We start from the raw sequence: 24,002 nt of genomic DNA on the forward strand, positions 1-24,002 counted from the left end.
TGGTGGATCACATCCTGAAAGAAATCTTTCCCACCCCCACCTCCTTCTTGCCTTCAAACAAACCCCCAATTTAGCCAAGTTCATCATCAGAAGCAAGCTCCCCACAGTCCAACTCAAAGTGCCACCAGACTCTGCCAGAACAATAGATACAAAACCTGTAGACTGCTACAATGATCTATATCCTTCAGAACGCACCTTTCAAGATCCATGTCTTCTACCCATGCCCATCATATGTGGTGTACCTCATCCAGTACATCAAATGCTCCAACAATAACTATGTGGGTGAAACCAGACAATCACTACTCTCTCAAATGAACTCTCACAGAAAAAATGATAAAAGATAAAAACACCCTATCACCCGTGGGTGAGCGTCTTCAAAGGAAATCTGCACAACACCTCTGCAAGATGAGCCTGAAAACATAAATTCCTAACTCTGCTGGGCAGTGAAAACCATAGACTCAGTAAAAGACACCAGATTTATGGTCATTACAACCATTTGTAAACACCCTACTGTCTGCTAACCCTTAACTGCCCACTTCATTTTAAGTGGTCTCCTACAGCATATGTGAACGTCTTATGCTTAACCTGTCCCATTTTATATCTAGTTTAGACACTCTTGTTACCTTCTCCAGACCTGAAGAAGAACTCTGCAAAGCTGGAAGCTTATCTTTTCCACAAACAGAAGTTGGTCCAATAAAAGATATTACCTCACCTACCATGTCTCTAAATAGAACTAGTCATTCTAAAATTAAAAAAACACACAAAATCTGCCATTTCCAGATGGTGCTTTCTGCCAGAAAAAATCCAGTACAACTTGTCTATAAGTGTACATGTATAAATATGTAGGCACGCTATGTGCGTACGTGTATGTACGCCCACGCGCACACACACAGAGAAAGAATATACCTATATGGAGAAACAACTATGGAGTCAACTAGACATAGTAACATCTTCAGTTTCCTTTAACTGTGTAACACGTGCCTACATCACAACATTCTACTGCAGCCAAGTGTGATTCAGAACAACTACTTCAATCCCACATACTTGTTAACATTTATGTATCACTTAGTTGTGGGCATAGGGAGGGTGGACCACTCATGTATTCCCAGAATACTGGACATTCCAGTACTTCCTGAAATGGTATAGGCCCAACCTGGTCAGATGACCCCGCCCTTGCCAGTGTGACCTCGCACGCATGATGCGTACAAGGTCATGCTGTATGGAGGACGCCATTTTGAAGAGCATGCCACTCTGCCCCCATTGGCGTGATCTCACAGGCATGCTGCATGCGATATCACACTTATATCACACTGATAAGAGCTTGGTGTTCAAAATGGTGTCCTCATACGATACCAGATAAAACCATATCCGATTCTATCTCAATATCGGACCGGGGCCAAACCACGCAAAAAAAGAGGACTGCCCGCCTAAAAATGGGGTGAAATGGCCAGCTTAGACCTAGGGGGTGATTAAAGAATGTTTCATTTAGTGCTGTTCAGAAGGGAAGGACGTTAGATTAGTTGGCTTCGGCGGCAGATAATTCTGCACACAAGCAAATAAACAAAAAATGTCTATCGCCTCAGAGTAGTGATAGCAAGACGTCAGTTATCTTTATGTCAGCTCACTTTGTGCACCTGCCAGACCTAGATGACAAGCTGAGAGATCACGTCTACTTCTCTCATGAACAGGACTGAAGTACTTTGGTCTCTTGCCTTTGCAAACTACTTCCTGCTCCTCTGAGGGAAAAGATGTAATTAAAACACTGAAGAGGGGAAAAAAAAAAAAAAGAAGAGATGCATGTATCCACTTGCATTGACAACCCCTCATGCGACAAGTATTAAGGGACACTTCTGTGCTTTCAACCTCTATTTGATTTGTTATAAGACTTTTGGCTCTATTTTGTGTCCGTTAAATAGCTACAAATTCCAGATGACAATTTGAATAGCAGATTAAGTATGCACACTGACGTTATCTGTTGTAAGAAATATTTGCCTGCTAGATTTTATATATACATGCGCACACACTTATGTAACGGAGAACAGTGAATTCTGATATCCTGATGAGAATGAATTTAATCTCCATAGAGCTCTACTGTACTTGGAAGATAACCAAATATCTACAACTTTTGCCTTTTTAGCTCAGTATGATGTTGTATTAGAAGCTTCACATGGAGAGATATAATGAGGAATGAACTGCACAGTGATGAGGCTTTGACAGTGTATAAAGTCACTGATTTCTGAGTGAAACCACAATTACTAATTTGAAGCACCAGCTAATTAAAACCACAGCTATGTATTTAGCCTCTTGTTATACCTACTGCAGTTTATAATTATGAGGACCTCTTTATCTACTCAATTAAAGTTCTTATGATTCCGGCAGGTTACGTTTGAACCTGCAAGACCCACAGAGACTGCAGGCAAGCATATGTCTATCTCCTGATGATTCCATGTATCCTTAGACTTGCATACTTGTTTTCATACAGGGTGGGGGGAAAAAAAAGACAGACTAATGCCACAAAGACAATCTTGAAATCAGAAAGATGAATTAATAATCGGTTTGAGCAATTCAAGATCATTCATGCTTGGAGTGAATGGACTTGAGTATAGTTTATTAACAGGATGTAAAGCCACCTAAGTATGTGAGGCTGAGTTAAACTTGATTTTCATTGCCGCTTCCAATTTTCAGGTTGGAAACTCAAATGCAACATCATTTTATTTAGTTCGTTTTATAACACATTCTGCCATAATGATATCACTACCTTGGGATCATTTGCTAGTGTAAAGTTAGAGGACAGTACTATGGTCAATGCTACTATTGCATTCTTGTAGAAATTATAGCATTATTTACTAATTTATTGAGGAAAAATAAAGGACATTAAATTACTATACCAAAGCCACTTACCCTATTATTATTGCTAGCTACAAGCTAGATTGTGGCAGACTATACATCCATAGAGACATAACGGGAATAAAGAATCCTCACTGCACCCCTTCATCGGCTATCTGGATCTTGGGTCCACATCTGTGGGAGTAAGTGGGTGCTATACACTTGCTGCTGCCCACTCTGGGGTAGATGGATAGAAATAGGGTGGAGTCTTGGCTCCACTCTGCTCCACAATCACCTTGGGAAAATGTAGCTTAGTCTGTGTGGGTGGGGGTGGGGAGTATTGTAATTTTCTACTTGTATAGACCAGTTGGAAATTTCTAATCCATACTTATCCCCAGAGCAAGGGGAGGGACAGTGCCTTAGAAAAGTGTTTCTAAGACACAATGCCTCTTGGAGTAATGCAGTTTACACATCAACCCACACTCGGGGCTGTTCCTAAAGACATGGTATAGTATTAGAACTTACAGCTTGCTTACCTTATTCACAGAAGATATTTCCACTGACTTCAATAGCAAGTTTTGTCTAAGAACTGCAAGTTTGAGTCATAGAATGATAGTATCCCCATGGAAGGGATCTCGAGATGTCTTCTAATCCAGTCCTTACACTCAAGGCAGGATGAGGTATTGTCAGCAGTGTACTATTTCTTTAGCAAACTTTTATGACACTATGGGCCCAATCTTTGTCCATTAATGTCCTCCACAAGCAGAGATGCCCATGCCTAACAATAGTGGGGGCTGGAGTGAGGGCATCCGGCTCAGCCCGTGTGAGCATGCTCAGTACAAGCCAAGCAGCAAATCGGGGATGTGACCCCACTTAATTCCCCCGCACATCACCTCTGTCCACAATATTTACTACTGAAGTCAGTGGAAGCAGGATGAGACTCCAAGAGTCACCCTTAGTTATGTGAGAAATCCCACTGAATTCAAAGTACAAATTATTTATTTGGGTGACTAGGGTGGCACTATCAGGATTTTAGAGGCTTACAAATGACAGCAACCCCGGCCATAGTCTATGTTAGAGTTAAAATCCTGGCCTCACGGACGTCAATGAGAGTTCTGTCATTGACTTCAAGAATTCACCCTTAATGTGAAAATACATGACTATTTTAGGCTTAGATATCTGAAAGCTGTGTCCTTCCTCAAGCACACAAACTGTTCAGAACCCTGAAAGGAATCATTATACTATATCATATCTGAGCAAAAGAGTAACTGTAGCATTTTAAGACTAGTTCACACTCACTTTATGAATCTCAATAAAATGATTTACTCTACTTGATGGTAGTTATGTTACTAAACTATTAGGGCAAAATGATGAAACAGCATTAATTTAACGTGGCACAATTTCTTTACCATTAATTAACTTTAATTAATATAGTATTTACTATATTAACTATGTATACAAAGGTAAATAATTTCAATAATTCAGTGTTTTTCTACCAAACACATTAAAATATTTCTCTTTTAGCAGATGACCTCATGAAACCAGAAAAAATATATATTTAATTCACCCAAGAGACAAGCACAAGGCAGAAGCTCACTCCCGGGGGCCCAGATGATGTTTACAAACTATTCCACTGTGCTGGTACATTTTATGACATCAGGAGAACCTCAAGTGAATTGCTGCCTTCTACACCATTTGCAAATATCTATATTTATCACATGTTCTGCAGTTCCAAGCACTATGTTATTTTTAAAAAAACAAACTAAAGTTAATTTTGAATTCTCCACTCACACTATGACATAAAAGCCTCAAGTACTTCCCAGCGTGTAACGCATCAACACACTAGGAAGTGGTTGCTTATACATTTAGGTCAATGACTTATTTGTCGGCAAATTTATTTCATCACTGACCCTTGCATTGCACATTAACTACAGAAAGCCACATATTTAACTTTAAACCGATTAGAACAAGAATGAGGTCAGCCTTCCCCTTATCCAAAGAGTGACACTGTGATTGGATCTTAAGGTCATGGTGCACTCAGTTCTGAGTCCGATGTTATCTCTGAACTCTCAATACAGGCTGGTGAAACCTTTTTATAGCTTTTCTCCTCTAGGGTTTAAAAAGAAAACCAGCTAATGCTGTAGGAAACACCTCTACACGACTGTTGGGTGAAGGTCTCAAACAAAACTACTTGTAATACCCTACTGTAGCAAACCTGCATAAAAGTAAATAGAACTGCATTTGACTCATATGCCACAAGCAAGGTCTCAGCTTCCTTACTCTATCCGCACGAGTCTTAGGAAGACTTGGTGAGCTCTGCTTTAGATTCCTGAGGTTTCAGATACCGCCTTGGTGGTAGATTCTTTTCAGATGCTAAAATAAGGGAGTTAGAAGAAAACTTCACAGCCAAAGACCCAATATTTTGGGTGAATCAGGACTTAGATGCAGCTGCTGATAATAATACTTAGATTTATATACACACACTACTTTTATTATTAATTTTATTATAGATTTATCTTTACTAGATTTTCTCTTTATGAGATTAATAATTGAACTGGAATAAACAGGTTCAAACAGAATGAGACACATTCCCTCCCCAAAAAAGCTTACAAACTAAGGTTGGCAAAACAATCCAATGACACAAAAGTTTAAGTAAAGGAAGGTATGACTATATTCTAAATGAAGAGTAAAAGGTAAGAAGGATTCCTGGAAGAAACAAGTTATAAAAAGTTACATGAAAGGCAGAGACAGGATTTTAAGGATGGATTTGTGAAACAGGAAATGGGAGGCTATTCCAAGCTTTGGGACCCCCAAAATGAAGTCATGATGCTAGAAGTGGGAAAAAGTGGCAAAAGACTGGGGGAGCATAAAGGGAGAGAAAAAAGGGAGGAGGATACAATGGGAAGAGAGATGTAGGGGATCTGTAACATTACCTAGGGTCTAGTAGGTGAGAAAGAGATTGAATGCAACGCAGTAAGGGAAAGAAAGCCAGTGAAAGGTTCAAGGAAGAGGAAGATGCTATCTGAGGAACATAAAAAGACGGGCCAGATGCTCAGCTGGTGTACATTGGCACAGCTTCATTGAAATTAAGGAATCAACTTACATCAGCTCTGGCTCAACAATTTTTGCCATAGCACTTTTGGCAGAGGGGAGAAGTTGGCCGAGAGGGGACGTTACAAAATCAAGGCAAAAGATGGCAAAGTTCTGATAAATGTTTTAGTATTGGGGGTGGAAAGTAAGGGTGGATTTTGGTGATCCACTTTTTACTCTCTACCCCCCAATACTAAAACCTTTATCCAACATGAATTAGCAAGAGAGTGGATTTGGAGGAAGAGGGCAGAAAGAAGTGAGAGAAAGGATAAAAGATTGAAAGCTTTGGAGATGGAGAAGACAACGCAGTTATCAATTGTGAAAGTGAAAGAAGCTGGCAGAAAAGATTTTGGAGAAAGTAAAGAACTTTTCTTGATAGAGAGAGAGAGAGACTGGGTTGGAGAAGGATGTCTTAAAGGGAGATGACTAAGACAGCTGATGTGGCAATAGGGCGGGGGAGATACCATGACAGGGATTCACTGGCAGAGATGTGGTAGCTGAAACTATGGAAGTTGATGAGGTCTCTCAAAGAAAGGATCAGAGGGAGAATAGGAGGAAAATGAACACATTGAACTACACCAACAGATAAGAGGAGAGGGGAAGTCAAAGAATCACAAAAGGCAGAAGGAGCTGCCAGTGAGATAGAGAGAAGCCAGAAGAAGAGGAGTGAGCGATCAACTGTCAAATGCAGCAGAGTGATCAAGAATAAAAACAGAGGAGTGTTACTTTGACTTAGCAAGCGGGAAACCAGTAGTGAGCTTGGGGACAGCAGAAGCCAGATTTGGAAAGAATCAAGGAGAGCTGCAGAAAGGAAGTCTAGTCAGCCATAACAGACAGCACACTCAAGGACATCTGAATGGTGTTGCAGAATGACAGAGTTTTACAGATATTCAATAGCCACATTTGAAAAGACATACTACAACTCTTTAGCATCCAGCCTCCTGACCTTTCAAATATAATTCTTTATCAGTTTTTCATTCTATCTTGAAAATATGGTATACTCTTAAATTATGAAAGAGTTCATTTAAACAAAATACTTGTCTTCTGTGGAAACCAGAAGTAAATGGGGTTTCCAAAACAAGGCACCAAGAACAGTGAATTTATAACTATGCTATTTGAATAATGAAAGTACTTGTCAAAGATTGCTGCTTCCTCATTCTGCCTTGAAGATGTCAGGATATCATTCTTGTTTCGTTTTGATCAGACATTATGGAGGTTGTTGGTGTTCGCGTCAAATACTTAGCACTCTGGCCCCAATCCATCACAGCACTTAAGTGTGTGCTTAACTTGATGCACGTGAGTAGTCCAATTGAAGTCAACAAGACTCTGCATAAGAACTTTCCTTGACTGGAGCCAAAGCATTGGTAGTCTTTATTCAGGGTAAGTATAAAAACTAACAACTCAGGCACAGAGAGTAGTCTCCCCTCTCCCAGTCAGTTGACCAGGGTTAATCCTGATTTACATCAGAGTAAATGAAACTCAGGCCCAGGGTCTTTATTTTTGTTGCAATTCTGGCATGAATCCCTGGACTAGGGAAATGAATTTAGTCAATAAAGTGATTACAAAAGCCAGACTTAAAAAAAAACGTTTAGCTAAACACTCCTTCCTTACACATCAAAGGCTTTTACTACACTGTAAAATGATACATTTCACAAGCAATATTACATTTTAAGCAGCAAAGCTCTACCTCCTCTGACAATCACCACCGCTCTCAAGATTTTAAATTACATTGTCTTGATAATCTTATTAGTTAGCACTGACCAATCAGGCCACACTAGAATATACTAATTAATTAAACAAAACATTCTATCACATATCTTTCACATTCAAACATTTACTTTAATGCTGTGTTTTTTGAAGAATGAACAAACTTTTTTAAAAGTATCACAATGTGTCTATCACTGAGTTTCAAGATCAATGACTTTTTTTTTAATGTTAGAATATTCTATCTTTGATGTTCAACAGCTATACAGAGAAACCCTCAAGATGGTCATTGGTTAGCTCTTAATAATTTACATTAAAAACCAATGTCAGTCACTGTAGCATGTTTGATACAAAATACTGGAGATTAAAGTCTCTATACAAAATAACCCCCAAGAGACCCATAGGCAATTTGTGGAAATTAAAACCATGAGGTTAAAAACATAGCTGACATATATCACATTGTTATTTCTTTGTTTTCTTAAGCATGTAGAAAAATGTATTTTAGTTCAGTTTATGCCCATTTCAGTATTATGTAGCTTCAAACCTTTCCTTAACATGAATTTGAGAGGAACAAATTCTGGTACCTTTATAGTAAGGAATGGATAGCAGAGATAAGCTCACGAATGGTGAAAAGTATAAAAGAAGAGATGATGTTTCAAAGGGGAGCATTTATTGTTTCCTGTATCATAGCGCATTGTCTCTTTATATGATTAGTTATCAGTCTGAGTTATCAAAAACTAGTATGAAATAAAGCGTTTACGCAGTTATGCTTCATTGATGTCAGCTAGGGGAGCATGAAAATCTCCATGAAGTTGGGTAATTGATGTGTAAATCAGAGCTCAATCACTCTGTAATAGAAATGGTCCCACTGAAAATATGGGTTGTTGAACACTAGTGCACTGGGGTGAAAAAATGAATGAAGTCAAGAGGAGACTTATTTATTAAAAATTATAATAACTGGCAATTTGCACAATTTTCTCTTCCAGAGAGAAGTGCTGTCAGAAATATTTATATGCAAGCTACAGACCAATATATTCAGTTATCCTTATTTGGCAATAATTAACTGTTTCCGTTTTATTAAAATGCTTGGGGACATCGTTATGGATATTTAAAAAGCAAATTAAAAGAACATATTCATCCTTTGAAAGGCGACACATGTAAACGAAAGCAGTGATTGTAATTTGGTTAACAATGTGTGTTCAAGGTACATTTTGGATCGCTATTAGAATCCTCTTGTCATTTCACATTTGCTATAAGCAGCAAGGCAAAAACTGAAAAATACTTCAAGCCAAGAAAAACGAAAACCCAAGAAGAAACAAAAATGGTTACAATAAAACTGCTACTGTGAAATTCAGTAAATGACAAGGATCCACTAAAACATTTGCTAAATATAACACTTTCCCAAGATGCTTTATTCATTGAAGGATATATCTGGTATTTAATACATCTAATAAGATAACATTAAGCCAATATTATATGTTGTAAATTAAAACACGTTAAAGCATCAGAATAGACCTTCCCAGAAAGGCTTGACACCCCAGTATTCTAGTTAGTGCTTATCATACCACACTGTAAACTGTAACAAATTTATATACACATTTGTGAAATTCATCAGTGAGTCTTGGCACTAGATAAATTACATACAGGATAAAGGAGCTGGATTAGGAGGCTGTGTTAGATGGGTAACCTGCTGTGACTAAAAGGGGACTCTGTCGCTGTGAGGGGTCGACTAAGGATGGAGTTTCAGCCTAAATTCTGAATTTCCTTGCTCTGAGAGATTAACAATATGGGCCTATTTCATTTTTACAGTCATATTTTCTCCACTCATGTCTTCTGGGATGTCAAGTTCCTTCAGAACTGACATGATGACAATGAGCCCGTTAAGGTTTAGCCAAGGTCTACATTATCATTCATGTGCATTCAGAGTGTACACCCTAACAGCTTCTTTGCTGCCATTATACTTCAAATGCATATTAACAGCAGCATTCTATGCATTCGTGTATTATGGATGCATAATATGGAAGGTTGTTTAGCTGTGTTTTGTGTATTATCCCTAATTTACATTTACAGCAAACACCGTACGGTGCCATGACTGCGTCTACTTGTGAATGTATCAGCAAATAGCATGTATCTGCATATTCCTGAGGCAAAAGGATCATTTGATGCAGTAAAAGATCTTCTGAAAAAAATAGCTGCAATTGATTTTTAAATTTTGAATACCTCAACTGTATTATTACAACATTTTTAAATACCCCAAAAGGTTGCTACATTTTATACATTCATGGCATTGTAAAAGATGAAAGATGGTCTAACAGTAAGGGAACACACACACACACAAATTCAATAATCAAGTAGTATTTAACATACAAGGGTTGTGTTGCTCAATAAGTATTTTTTCATAATTACTATAAGAGATTCTAATTAACATTGTTACTCAAAGTATTTGGTACATATTTTTTCACATTACTTTTTTTAAAAAAAAAACCAGAACTCCTCCTCATTTTACTGGCATTTCATTGAAACAATGCCAGGCAATCTGCAGCTAGCAGGAATTAACGTGAGCTTTCTAATATAAAACAATCATTGATCAGCACACATTCTTGGAGCCAGATGAATCAGCAGACTCAAATGATGAAGTATTTTATCACAGAAGCACACCCTTCTACTGGTCTAATAAATGCACTCCTTTACTGACACGTGCCTCTACACATCTGAGCACATTCACACACACTCTTTATCTTACAATGTGTTCAGGAACATCACCACAGGTAAAATCGCAGTTTAACAGGATTACTCTTCATATCATTTGCCAATTTTAGATTGGAGAAATGTGCCTGCGAAATGTGGATGCACATCGTTCGGCTATATTGAAAGAAGAACAGCAGGTCCTGACCAAACCTGGTATTTTGCCACCTCAAAGGGAGGGAGGGTGAGTGCTGCTCTGGGGAAAAGGGGCTTCTCCCACAGAGCTTGTCCCTTTTCAACTCCCCAGCATCGCCATGCTGACCCACTCCCCTTTTTGCAGCAGTTTCTGAGCCCCCCTGCCACCCTTGCCTGCAAAGTGCTATTCCCCCTCCCTCAGCAAGTTGGACAACAGCCCCCCTCCCCTGCTTCAAGGTGCGGTAAGATCATTGATCCAGAGCACCCAATGTGTAGGCAAACAGTGCTGGAAGTCTAATATAATTTTATGTATTGTGATTTGCTTCTTGGCTAGAGGTATTATCTTCCAGTAAATTATTCCTCTCTCAGTTGAAATCCTCCATAATTGCTTTCATTTATTGTAGTAATGTCTACGAGAAAGGAAAGAGATGGTCAACTGCAAGGCTCCCTCATTTCAGATTCAAGCAAATATGCATTCCCTATTCAGTGCTGTTATAAAATATACCATCCGTCTCGCATAGAGAATAGCAATTTACAAGAGCTGTAATGATTTTGTGGCCACACAAGACTTCATGGTTAAGTGGGAAAGAACCTAGAACCTCCTGCTCCAAAATCTTAACCCTCCCCATCACTTGACATAAAGGAGAATCAGTCACACTTTGTATTAAACTACAATGTATACATTTTTATAAAGGATTAATACATGATTAAAAGGTATTTTACTAAATGGTTAACCAATTGCTGCCGAGTCCAACAGGTTCCTTATAACCATTATTAATACTTTTCTACTAATGTGCTTATAGCAATTTATAACACATATTACTTATGTATGTAACATGCTTATAATGTCTTTCATTATTTATTAAGCCTTTATACAATATTTATAAATAGAACCCTACTATAAAGCATAACGAAAGATTCTTTAACTGCAGAAGTATTATAGACTATTAGGAGTATTAGGGTTTATATCCTCTCTAGAGGCCCAATCCAATTTCCATTGGCATCAATGGGAATTTTCCTCTGGAATTCAATAGGTGTTGGAATGGATCCCATTACTTATTGGTGAGATGATCACAAGCACCTGAGCAGGTCTGACACTGCATCCAGAGGAGAGCAATGGTGACCAAATATGTTATATACTCCTCACAGTTAGGCAAAACTCCTCATCATCAACAGGCTGCGGTTCAAAGGTCTCCATAGCTAACAACTGGGCGTCAGTTTTACCAGTTACATGGCATTGCACTGCCATTGTTTACACCACACACAATGGTTGCACAGATTTCCTGTTTGACAAGTGATACAATTTAAGATCTTCTTCTAAAAAATAACCTCCAGTAAAACAACGCCATAGACCACCCTCACTTAAGTGAAAAGAGAATCTCCATTTGGTTTTACAGTCTTAGGGCTTATATCCACCACAGGCCAACCACCGAGCGTGGAATAATCAAATTCACTTAGTGTGGTCCCACCTTCCATCTAGCAGAAAGCAGTGAGACACATACACACTAGGCAGTAAATCACAGAACCTTCTGCACCAGGAAAGATTAAAGCAAACATACCATCTTTTAAGAAAAACTATTTCTTACAGAAATTATGTTGTGGTTGATGTATTATTAACAAGAAAGTTAAGACAGGTGTAGCATGCACTGGGATTTGAAAGCCAATAAAGGTCACTCACAAGTGAGAGCACTATCTCTCTTCCTTAGATGGACCAAAACCACAATCTCATATCTGAAACGGTTTGAATTTTTAGGCTGGGTCTGATTCAAATCTCTGGGACCAAGACTGAGCTTGCTTTAGTTCCAGGTCAGATCCAAACATAGTAGGTAATTATTTCCCCCCCCAATTATGGTTCAAATGTGTCTGAAATCTCACAAGAATAACTAATCTCATGATATTTCCATCATTCAACACGAAGGAAATCTTTCAGGATGAGTTGATTTCTGCCACTTGGGGCCAAAATCTCATGAGTGTAAGAAAGGAGAACCATTTTTCCCCAGCCTAAGCCTATTTTGGATCCAGGTCTGAATACCTAAAGCTAAATTCATTACTAGTGTAACTCAACTGTAATCAACGGAGTTACACTAGGGATGATTTTGGCCCTTGAAGTAACTATTTTATGTCTCATGAGTTACTTGAATGTGTTACAATGACATGTTGCTGACACCCCTGCTGTGCCTGTGGGGGCACTGGGCAATCAGATATCCTGACCTGAAGACTTCTCCCCAGGTCCTGGTGACCTTGACTTGCTGGGTATGAGGCTTGCATGTCCCCACTGAAAAAAGCCAAGCGGGGGAAGCACTCAGTTTGAGATGTGTCTGTTGGTGGAATCCCTCAGGAAGCAGGTAAGCGAGCTGCAGGAAGAGGTTGCTTGTCTGCGTAGCATCTGGGAACATGAGGACTTCGTTGACAGGATGCTCATGGAGACATCTGGGATAGAGGATGCTAGTTAACAAAAGACTACAGTGGCCTCACAGAAACTGCTCTGCAGGGAGGAGACTGGCTGCTGGCTATCTCGGGCAATAGATATCCCCCAGCCAGGTCCCCCATTCATCATGGTGAAGAACCAGTGTGCTCTACTGGCCACAGAAGGAGAGAAGAAGGCCCCAATGGCTGAGGAAGAGGAGCTACCCACCCTCAAGGCTGGGAGACTCACAGCCCCTGGACCCTGCCTGGAGCCCACATCTGAGATATCACAGAAAAATTGCTGGCATCCACCTGTTCCTTTGACTACTACCCCATGCTGCGCATCAACGTGGGCACTCAATGTTACAGCAAGGTGTGACCCTGAGCAGATCAGCAGGGTCTACAAGGCTCTGGGAGAGAGGGAAAAGGGGTTGGGAGTGAAGGCTGAGTTCTCATCCATCCTCCTGGTTGAGAGTAAGGGGCCACATCATGGAGATTAATGCATGACTGCCACAGATGGTGTCGATGGGAGGGCTTTGGCTTCCTCGACCATCAGATGGTGCTCTGGGATGGAGGACTGCTGGGAAGAGACAGGGTCCACTGGACCAAGAAGGGGAACAGCAACTTTGGACACTGACTCACCTACCTAGTGAGCAGGACTTTAAACTAGGTTCAAAGGAGACAGATGACAAAAGGTCACAGACAGGTATAAAATTGCAACCTTTACAGAGGGTTAGATGCTGCGGGTAGAGGAAGGGGAATACAACAGGGTCTTAGGAGCAACAAGAAGGAAAACAGCCAGGGAATCTGCTCAGCAACTTAGATGTCTATACACAAATACAAGGAATATGGGGAATAAACAGGAAGAACTGGATGTACTAGTATTTAAGATCAGTTATGACAGCTAACATCCGAGAGACTTTGTGGGATAAATCTCATGGGAATATTTCATATAGAAGGGTATAGCTTATCCAGGAAGGACAGGCAGGGGGGAAAGGGAAGAGGTGTTGCATTATACATCAAAATATAAGCACTTGTTCTGAGGTCCAGAAGAAAGTGAGTGGCAGACAAGTTGAAAGTCTCTGGGTAAAGATAAATGGGAGAAAAACCAGGATGCTGTCATGGTAGGAGTCTACTATAGACCACCAAATTTCGAGGCCACGCCCCCCGGTTGAGGCCACGCCCCTTGCTCAGGACTCTGGCATACCAGTAAGTCCTTTAATTTACTTTCACCCTTGTATACAATCCTATAGATAAGCAAATGAGTTTTAGTAAGCTTCCTGCAGGACTTCATAAAGATAGCCGACAATAAGATTTCATCCGAGAAAGCATGTTTTAAATTAATATTTACAACAGCAAAAAAACATCACTGTACTTCACATTTGGAAGAGGAAATTGTGAAGTGATTAGTCAGAGATGCTGAATGGCTGAGACTAACCAGTAACAAAACAGGAGTCATAGCATGTGATTTATGGTTTGGTATGGTGATCTTCTCAGATTTCAAAGCTAAGCAGATCTGGTTAAGTCAGAATTTAAAAAAAAACCTCAAAAAACCTATGTGCTGTAAGAAGGGGCGGTGGTTCAGTTCGTGGCATTCTTTTCTTTGTGTCAGTCCTGAACCAGTGCTCAAGCATGACAGGGACCACTGCGTTACTGGAAGTGCCTTCTTTTGAATGAAATATCAACCCAAGATCCTGACGACTTGTGGTGATTAAAGATTTTGTCATCCTTTTAGTTAGAGGAAGGATGTTGTTTTAACCCCAAATTCTAAATAAAGTAATTATATTATTTATTATGATTATGACGATTGTGTTACTGCAGCACCTAGGAGCCAACTCCTGGACCAGGACCCCCTTGGGCTAGATGCTGTACAAACAAAAAGTCCCTGCCTCAAAGAGCTTAGAGCAGTTTGCCTAACTAAACTCACTCAGCATTCTCAACTGGATATAACATTTTTATTCACTTCCTGGCCTGAACTCTTCCTGTGTTCTTTTAAAAGATTGTTGCAGTCCACCAGCAATGGCTGCATTTGATTTGTTTGTACTTGTCTGGTCTGTAATGGATCGTTTCTTATCTCACATTGGTGTTGTGAGGCTTATCAATTAATACAGTTGATAAAAATCTTTGAGCTCCTCAGATGAAAGATGCTACAGATGTGTGGAATACCCATTATTATTTTTACTACCATAACTATCCGTAATATCCTTAATACTATGAATGGAGACTAGCCTAGATGATGGATTAGTTGGTAGAACATCATACTCAAACTGAAAATCCTGTGTCCAGGTTACTGCTCTGGTATGACAGTTCTCCTAAGGAATAACCCTGACAAAGAATATATGTCCTAATGGAATTACATTTGCAAAAATGGCTTCTAAAATAGCATCCTTGAAATGCAAAGAAGAAGGAACACCTTTAATTGTGAAAACAACACTTGCATAGACAAAAACTGCAAAATTATGGATGCAATTTTACAAACAAGTTGAGGTTTCTTTAGTAGTTGGGCTCAATAGGTGTTTTTCATCTCAACTTCTATAATTTTAGGAACAATGAATCTCAGGCAGGCGCACAAAAAGTCTACTGTCTTCTGTACACTGAAAAAGGCTCAGAGTCATAACTTTGGGCATTACCAATTAAATGGATTTTCCAAGCTCAGAACAAGTGCCTTGAATCATAACATGTTGTACAGTTAGTGTGCACACTGAAAATCCTTTTTATCAGTAATTTGTCCCTCTTGCTGTCAATCAGCAGACTAATAATACTCTATTTACATAACATAAAGACAATGTGTTATTCAATAGAAATATGTCCTGCTTTAAATTCCCTGCTATCAACCATTTGTCTAACAGCAATATTATACTGTGTAACATGCAAATATTAAAATGCAATGTTAGTAAGTTGAGTCACATTTATTGGAGACTGGCCAATTCCCTAATACATTCCATTATTTTAAAAAAAAAAACAAAAAAACAGTTCAGTGTAAGAAAATGTAAACCAGCTTCCATCCTGTTTTAATACTAACTTAACATTGGAAGAATTTTAATGTGATTTTGTTTAAACCTTAAACATTACAGTTCTTTTGATTATTAAATTAGCATTAAGGCTAAATGGAGACTCGTCTCTAATCTCTGAACACCCAGTTCCCATAGCACTTAGGTCACCGCTATTTGGCTCTTGGCTCTTCCCATTTGATGATCTCAAAGCACTTTATAAACCGTAACAAATTAGGCCTCTCAACACCCATGGGAGGTAATGTTGTTTTCAAGCAAAGAAACTGAGGCACTGTGAGAGGTCAAGTAACTTGCCCGAGAACACCTGGCAGGTTAGTGATAGTTCTGGGAAGGAAACTTTTAAGTCCTGGATTCCAGAGTCCCAGCCCTCAACTTTTATCACAAGACCAGAATCAACTGACGGTCATTTTATTTTTTTACCAGTACACCCAGAAATCAAACAATGAGAAGAGTTTAAAGTATATTTGATGGTTTGTATATAGCAAGAAGGAGTTATCTCTGTGTGACTTTCCAGAACCTTGTGCCATATAAAGTGGGTCACGTTTTCTCATTTGTTCTGCTGAATGTCACTGGAAGTGGTTTGTAAACACACACTTATTACATTTTCTAGAAGGATGGAGTGTCACTCAGTATATTAAGTGATTTAATTTTGTGCAGTGCTCCACTTACTTTGGAAAGCTGATACTGTGCAGGCAGTAATGTCATTAGGTGATCAGAGCAGAGCAAAATTTGGTTTTATACTACTGTTCATACTTAAGTAACCCCCAAAGTGCTTTACAGTAATGAGCTGGAAACAGGTAGTGCGGGGACTGTGCAAACAAGTTTAGGCTTGACCCTGTGAGATAGTGAGCATCTTCTGCTCTCATTTAAAAATGTCCACCGAGACAACCCCTGGCAATGAGCTTTGGATGGCTCTAAAAGGGCATCATCCCTTTATCACGTCAATGCAATTTCAACACTAGGAATGAGCCCAAGAACTCACGTGACTCTTGAATGTTGTGTCCATTGTTATACCAATAAAATAAAAACAAGCAGGATCTTATTAAAGGGTATATGGCAAAATGCCACATTTATTGTGAATATAGAAAGAATCATAGTAAGCAATTAGTTATAGCTATAACATTCCATTTAATTTCATATTTATTCACACATTCATTCATACACACACACACACAGGTTATGCAAGGTTGTTGTTATAGTTACCAGCCTTAGAGTTGCTTGTGCCAAGCCAAGCCTTGTTAGATGCACATCTGATGCTCCTTGGGCCTCGTTAGATGCACATCTGAGGCTCCTGGAAGTTAGTTTGCAGAATCAAACCCCAAAGTTCTCAGTTTCTAGAGTCCATTTTTATAGAAATTTATTCCTATGCCACTCTATGGCAATTGCTTCATCATGCTGTTGCTGAATTAATCAGCAGATGGCACATTCCTGACAGCTCTGTGCTGCCAGATGTTATCTTGTTCTTCAGTTCTCCCATCCTTGAGGCTGTTGGGTGGATTCCAGTCTGCCCTCCAGGGGTCCTCTGGTTGTTTCCACTTGACGCCTTCTTCGGTAGATCCACGCTGGATTCTTAGGCTGGCACCTCCCTGATCATTCATTTATTATCCACACCAAGCATCCATCCGCATACATCCTCTATCTCTATTTTAATCACAATTGTTAACAAAGTGAGATAAAGACAACAAAAGGGCGGGGAGTCTCTGTGTGCTGTTTCTGTTGTTACAACGTATTGCTTTGAGTCTCTCTCTCTGTGTGAGTAGTTGTTGTTACAAAGTATTGCTTTGAGAACAGACTCTGTTTTAGGATGTACTAAACAATTAGCAGCTTGCAAGTTTCACACAGAGAGGGAGAGAAACAGTAAAAATGAGAGACCAAAAACCAAGAGACCTCTTAATTAGTAATACTCTGGAATTTAAACTATGGGGAATCAAACTCATTTGTGATTTTAATACGGAACTTCTTTAATATGATCCAACACCATGACCTTCTGGCCCAAAAGCAAAAGTGAAATGACTGGAGCCATACCAACCCTTGCTCGTAAGTGACATAATTCAACAACAGAAACGTGGATGATGTACTTCTCTTTTGAGGTAGGAAGGACAGTAGATTCTTATGGCTTCCCCTTTGACAGTAACATATGTTTGGCTTTCCTAATTATGCCAAATGCGTTAAACCCTCAGTAATGGGGTTTTTGTCACATACATTATTGAATATGACAGAAATATAAATTGACATTTTCGTAGAAAGACCTAATGGGGATGTGAGAATTTAAAAAAAAAAAAAAAAGAATCTGTATATTACCATGTAGGAATTAATTTTAAAGAACAGTTTATCAATTTAATTCCACTCAAAGTAACACAGAGATTTATGGGCAATTAACTAAATATTTGTTTTTTTCAAGTTTCAATTCATTATAGTAAATTAACAATTTTCCACTTGAAAGTGCTGCATTGCTACACTGAAAACCAAAAAAAAAAATAATGTGTATATTTCGAAAGCTTTCTCTCTGATGTTTAGATCATGGTTTAGTCGTCCTCACATTTACTTAACATACTGTATGCAACTGAAAAAATATTTAAGTATTAACCGCAGAACCTGTCATTCTTTAAATGTCAGTTTCAAGCAACCAGGCATAAACAAAGAATAATTACAGCTCTAAAACCGGTGTAACATCTGTTCAAGCAAACAAAATCCTACAGAGTTGATTTTATAGTCACACAACACCCACCTATGGCTAAGGCAAGTGCCAAAAGATAAACCCAAGGGTCCCAATTCTAGACTGGCCTTATAAGGCCAAAAATGTTCACTGCAATGACACAAACACTGCATATAAAATAGCTTAAAAAACTAAAGAAAAGAAAACTAAACATTAGAGCTTTATTCCTATATACTCCACCTGGGTATAAGAGTTAGCCAAAAGTATCAGCAATCTTTATGGATAACACAGCCCCAATGGTCAGTAAAGGAGGTTACAATAAAGGCTGACACCTTAGTATACCAAGTGCCAGCTAAAGTCCTCAAAGATTGATCTGCGGAGACTGAATTTAGCTTTTCAGCACAGTGCATTTGTTACATCAGCCAGGGAAAGTGTCAACATCTTGGAGTAACTGCCTTTACGACACTTTGCATATCGTTAGCTACAAAGCCATGTGACTGCACTTCTAAAGGCCCATTTCACATCTACCGTTAACTATTTTGATGTTTTAAACATTTTAATTAATGATTTCTGCTCCAATTAGATCATCCAGAAACAGCCATGTAAATCTCTTTACAATTGTGAGCCAGGTTCACACACATTAAAGCAGCAGTCAAAAGAAGTAACTTTTATGTTTCAACAGGTATTCTGCAAAATTAGCATCAGAAGACACACACCAGAGTTTACTAGGCTGGGTAGAGCACCTGGAGCTAAATGACTTTGTGGCTCTTTCCCCAGCCCTATCATTATCTTGCTATCTGTCCAATAATAAGCCACATAATCTCCTTATCTCAGTTTACCTATAAGGAAAATGGGTGTACTAATTTACTGACCTCATGGGTGACTGCAAGGGTTAGTGCTCAAAGATATTGGTTAACAAATCCTATAGGCTGAGTGATACAAACTGGACCCTTCATCACCTTGAAGTTGGCAAGGTGGTTTTCTGAATAAAAGATGTTTTGCCAAATGTTCCTGTTAATGCATTGGATTACAATGCATAAGCCTGAGTGCCAATGATCACTCAGGTCATCAGGCTGCCCAGAAAGCTGTAGCCAGAGCTGATGGAGAGTTTCTCCCATATACTGTGTATCTTTGTGTTAGGCATTAACCACACTACAACTTACATAGGTCATTAGGAAACGTTCTTTTAAGTAGGTAGAGAAAGACACCGCATCCCTATTTTTGCTAAACTTTTATGTACCTTGAAAGCTAAGAGTGGAGAGAACATTTGACGCACTAGGTTAACAAGGTAGTTAATTTGTTTTCTGTATGTTAACATTTTCACAGTTCATAATAAATGACGGGGAAGGAAGGCACTCGCTAGCAGCCAATAAATTACCGTAAATCACTTTACAAACAATTCATTAAAATCCAGTAGGCAAGTATGTGTATCCTCTCCTTTTATAGATGCAAAAAGAAAAGGAGTACTTGTGGCACCTTAGAGACTAACCAATTTATTTGAGCATAAGCTTTCGTGAGCTACAGCTCGCTTCATCGGATGCATACTGTGGAAGATACAGAAGAACACAAACCATGAAAAAATGGGTGATTACCACTACAAAAGGTTTTCTCTCCCCCCACCCCACTCTCTTGCTGGTAATAGCTTATGTAAAGTGATCACTCTCCTTACAATGTGTATGATACTTAAGGTGGGCCATATCCAGTACAAATCCAGATTTTCATCTACCAATGTGATATATGCCATCATGTGCCAGCAATGCCCCTCTGCCATGTACATTGGTCAAACTGGACAGTCTCTACGTAAAAGAATAAATGGATACAAATTAGATGTCAAGAATTATAACACTGATAAACCAGTCGGAGAACACTTCAATCTCTCTGGTCACGCGATTACAGACATGAAAGTTGCGATATTACAACAGAAAAACTTCAAATCCAGACTCCAGCGAGAGACTGCTGAATTGGAATTCATTTACAAATTGGATACAATTAACTTAGGCTTGAATAGAGACTGGGAGTGGCTCAGTCATTATGCAAGGTAACCTATTTCCCCTTGTTTTTTCCTACCCCCCCACTCCTTGGATGTTCTTGTTAAACCCTGGATTTGTGCTGGAAATGTCCCACCTTGATTATCATACACATTGTAAGAAGAGCGATCACTTTAGATAAGCTACTACCAACAGGAGAGTGGGTTTGTGTGTGGGGGCGGTGGGGAGAAAACCTGGATTTGTGCTGGATATGGCCCACCTTGATTATCATACACATTGTAAGGAGTGTGATCACTTTACATAAGCTATTACCAGCAGGAGAGTGGGGTGGGGGGAGAGAAAACCTTTTGTTGTGATAATCACCCATTTTTTCATGCTTTGTGTGTATAAAAACGTCTTCTGTATCTTCCACAGTATTCATCCAATAAAGTGAGCTGTAGCTCATGAAAGCTTATGCTCAAATAAATTGGTTAGTCTCTAAGGTGCCACAAGTACGCCTTTTCTTTTTGCAAATACAGACTAACACGGCTGTTACTCTGAAACCTTTTATAGATGGAGAATCTCAGACACAGAGGTTGCTCAGAGTCACACAGTGAGCCAGTTGCAGCATTGGGAATGGAATCCAGATCTCTTGACTCTGACTCCTCTGCTATAGATAGACCACACTCCCTTTATAATGTCAAGTAGTTTTTCCTAACTACAGGAAATCTACCCCACTGCGGCCCACCCCCAGCCCGCCCTGCTTTGGTGTGGACAATACTACTCTGCATATTGTGTTTGTAGTAAATATATTATATGCTGAAAAGTTAAACAGTGAACTGCACATTGCCATTAATACAGTACTCTATTTACAGGGGTTGTCTTTTCCTAGCTGTAACACACTAAGGCTATAAGGCAACCAATAGTAAAGCAACACTTCATTCTCAACATTCTTTAGGCTGATCCACAAGGCGGATTGGACAGTCTCAGCATTCTGGCAGCCTGATTGGCTAAGGCAGAGACATTCGTTCTTTATAAAGGCTCCGTACATTACTACTACTTAATCCTTGTGTTACATGTCATCTTGTTGCTTTAGAAAGTGAAAATGGATAAAAATATGCATACTAGTTAAAACCCATTTAAAATGGATATAGCCAGTGCTGCTGTTCTTTATTCCTTATATTTATTTTAAAAATCACCTAGTAATAGTGACTTTAGCATAGGGCATTTTCATGCAACTGACGATGGACTGAAATACATGCCTTCAATTGTACTTTAGGCTATCTCCTCCTCCTAGCTGATCATTAATACCCCAGGAAACGCTCTTTTCTTCAATTGCTGTTGCTTCAATAGTTTACCGGTGAGAAAAAAAATATCATGTCACTAAAACTGAATGACAGTGAAACTTTATTAATTTGCACATGCCATAATTCAGTCACAAAGATTTAGAAGGGATTTGTAAAGTTTTTTTTTTCTTCTCTATGATAAATAAAGAAGGCCTGAAAGGTTATATCCTGCTTATTTTTACCTTAGACATATCAGGAATGTCAAGTGTGATCTTCCATAGTTTTGCTGGAGAACTTTTGGGAGGTCTCCAAGTTGTTTACTACGATATTCTACTACGATAGAGATAAAGTCAACTGAGTCTTTAATGAAAGGTTGTACAAAACAAGCATAAAAATTCCATACTTTTTTGAAGGAGTGGTGGAGGAAACAACCTTTCAAACCATATAGAAGCTAAAAGAGCAGAAGGCCAAATCTTTGTTTTCTTTGCAGGTCATCTTAAATATCAGAAAGTTATAGAGAGGTCCTAGAAAGAAAGAAAGAAAGAAAGAAAGAAAGAAAGAAAGAAAGAAAGAAAGAAAGAAAGAAAGAAAGAAAGAAAGAAAGAAACCTAGCTATAAAATGAAACAGATACTCTATCTTGGAATTATAATGACATGCTAGTGTGCAGATGAAAAGATTTAATCTCAATGCTACTGATGCTAACAGTATATTGTTCTCATAAGCTTGGAAGTGTGGGGCACACTCGTGGTTCTTTGAAGTTTTTCTTTGTTCCTTTGACTTATTTTATGCAGGTCAAAGATCACCATCACTGCACATATCTGTCACTGAAAGATAATAATACTACAACTCAGTTTGGAAGCAGGCTAGTCTAGTGTGTTAAACCAGCAACAGACACATCAATCTTACTATTCTTGAAGACCATATAGTTCAATGCCTGGAAGTTAGACCTCAGAACTAATGACAGTTACTAGTTTCTGTATTTTGATGCACCAGGTTAGGTCTCTCTTCTTTTGAGCAGCTTGTCCCTATGGATAAGCAAAACAAGTCAGGAAAGCAAATTATCACTGGTAATCCAGCAAACACTGACAGAACCCTACTGGATGCCAGCACGGTTGTATGGAAGCATGCAGAGATGCCTACGAGAGCAATAAGGGCTTCCCAGGAAAAAGACTGAGAAGACACAGCAGTCATCAGAAAAGTTAGGTAATAATCATAATTTGTGAGCAGTGGAAATACTATTATTATTTAGACAGCACTATAAATGTGCAATGTTACAGTTTACTTATTCTGTCGGTTAAGTAACTGATAAGCACTGGTCATTAAGCAGCTCAGAAATATAATCCCTGGTTCATAAACTCCAAGAGAGTTTTCCTATATACAGCTTGATCTGGGAGCAAAACAGATTTTTTAAAATTGAAAAGCCAATGTTCAGCATAAAATGCCTTATAATGACAATCAATTTACATACCAGTCCCTTGCATGTGACAAGCCCAAGTAACAAACCTGAGAGGTTTTGATACCTGTTGAAATTAATGTCTCTATCCCACACACACAAATATTAATAAACTAACTCAATTTATGCATAGAAAAAAATGTAGTCCTGACATGTAGTCCATAAACCCTGCTCCAAACTGGAGCATGTCAGCTGAGCTAAGCATAAGAATTCCATGAAATTAGAAGACAAGGGTATTGCTTAGTGTCAGACATGAGGGTTGGAGAGGTGATATTTGCATTAATCCACATGCACCCCTAGATTATGAATATATGGCAAAGCACTGGTGTTAAAAGAGAGGATTCTTTGCTTTTCCCTCTAGGCTGGAAATTCAAAACATGGGTAAAGCAGGTGTCTACACTAAACTGTTTTTCCTTTAAAAAGAACAGGCAGGAATACTTGTGGCACCTCAGAAACTAACTAATTTATTTGAGCATAAGCTTTTGTGGGCTACAGATGCATGCAGTGGAAAATACAGAGATAATGAAGGTTTTTTTTCTCTCCTGCTGGTAATAGCTCACCTTAACTGATCACTCTCATTATAGTGTGTATGGTAACATCCATTGTTTCATGTTCTCTGTGTATATAAAATCTTCCTATTGTATTTTCCACTGCATGCATCCGATGAAGTGGGCTGTAGCCTTTAAATTTCTCACTGTTGGTATTACCAGCAATGCTGCACC

At 39.0% G+C, this 24,002-nt stretch overlaps 1 protein-coding gene across 1 annotated transcript in view; it reads right to left on the reverse strand.

Moving 5' to 3' along the window:
- The window catches only part of AFF2 (ALF transcription elongation factor 2), a 406,623-nt gene that overhangs the window by 302,075 nt on the left and 80,546 nt on the right, over positions 1-24,002 (reverse strand). The window lies entirely within an intron of this gene.

This window comes from Lepidochelys olivacea (assembly GCF_965140295.1).
Source record: "Lepidochelys olivacea isolate rLepOli2 genome assembly, chromosome: 9".
Classification (NCBI taxonomy): Eukaryota; Metazoa; Chordata; order Testudines; family Cheloniidae; genus Lepidochelys; species Lepidochelys olivacea.